The sequence below is a fragment of the Lepidothrix coronata genome, unplaced genomic scaffold (genome assembly GCF_001604755.1).
Source record: "Lepidothrix coronata isolate B3197 unplaced genomic scaffold, Lepidothrix_coronata-1.0 Scaffold0, whole genome shotgun sequence".
Classification (NCBI taxonomy): Eukaryota; Metazoa; Chordata; class Aves; order Passeriformes; family Pipridae; genus Lepidothrix; species Lepidothrix coronata.
The window spans coordinates 15552388-15553530 of NW_016690180.1; positions in this window are offsets into that span (position 1 = coordinate 15552388).

Consider the following 1143-nt stretch of genomic DNA (forward strand, 5'->3'; position numbering starts at 1 on the left):
TGTTCTTCTTTCCACAAAAGCACACAAAAATCATGGCAAACTGTGACATAATGAAAAGTGGGGACAGAAATGAAAATTCCCAAAGTATTAATTCCCATAGTATTAATTGTGCTACCTAATCAGGGAAAAAGCTTATCAACGTGACAAAAATTCAGGGGATATATTCTCTCTGGACTTTAGCAAAGCATTTGGAACGATGTCACACGGGAAACAATTAGTAGCTGCAAGAACTGTAAGCCAAGCATGGAAGTAGCTAAAGCGGAAATGACAAACGGGAAGTCATTGGCCTGGAGGGATTTTACCGGTGGCATTCCTCAAAGAACTGTCCCAGGACAAATTTAACACAATTGTTTGGCACAAAAATTGCAGTATACTAATTAAATGTTCTGATTAAACAACTTGGGAGGCAATGTCAGAGCAAAAGAACAGCTGGAATGGTAGCTATGGGACAAAATTTAACTGCTAAATGCAATAAGGAATAATAACGAGAGTGTTTGCAATGAACCAAAAGCTTGTCAGCTGAAAGCAACCAGGAGAAATTCTGAGACATATTAGTAGGATTGCCAGACTTCATGTATGGGAATGCCTCCCTCATATCCTCACAGTTCCTTACAGGCAGCTGCTTCCTCTAGGGGTGCTGCTGGCATTGTTGCTTTGATCCAGAGGCAGAGGGTGACAGGAGAGCAGCAGAGGCTAAAAAATCACACAAGTGATGTTAAAAACATACAGAAAATGCAGGGGGAAGAAATACCCAAAGGTTCTTACGTGGGACATGGGATTGTGGACTGAACTATGAGAAATTCTTTGTTATATGGAACATCCAGCAAGCCCGTGTTAGCCACTCACAGGATGACCACAAGAAGAACCAGGGTAATAGAGATTTCAGCAGAAGCTACAAGCAGAGAGAGAAGATTCTTTTACTAAGATTACCTGCTTTTCAGACTTCAGAGGACTCCTAATGGTGCTGTTCAGCTAGAAATGGCACAAGGTTCTTCTATGAACCTTCCTCATATCTGTAGATGGGAGGAGTTATGGATCTAATGCTGGCCTGCTACAACTGCAGATATGAGGAAGGTTCATAGAAGAACCTTGTGCCATTTCTAGCTGAACAGCACCATTAGGAGTCCTCTGAAGCCTGAAAAG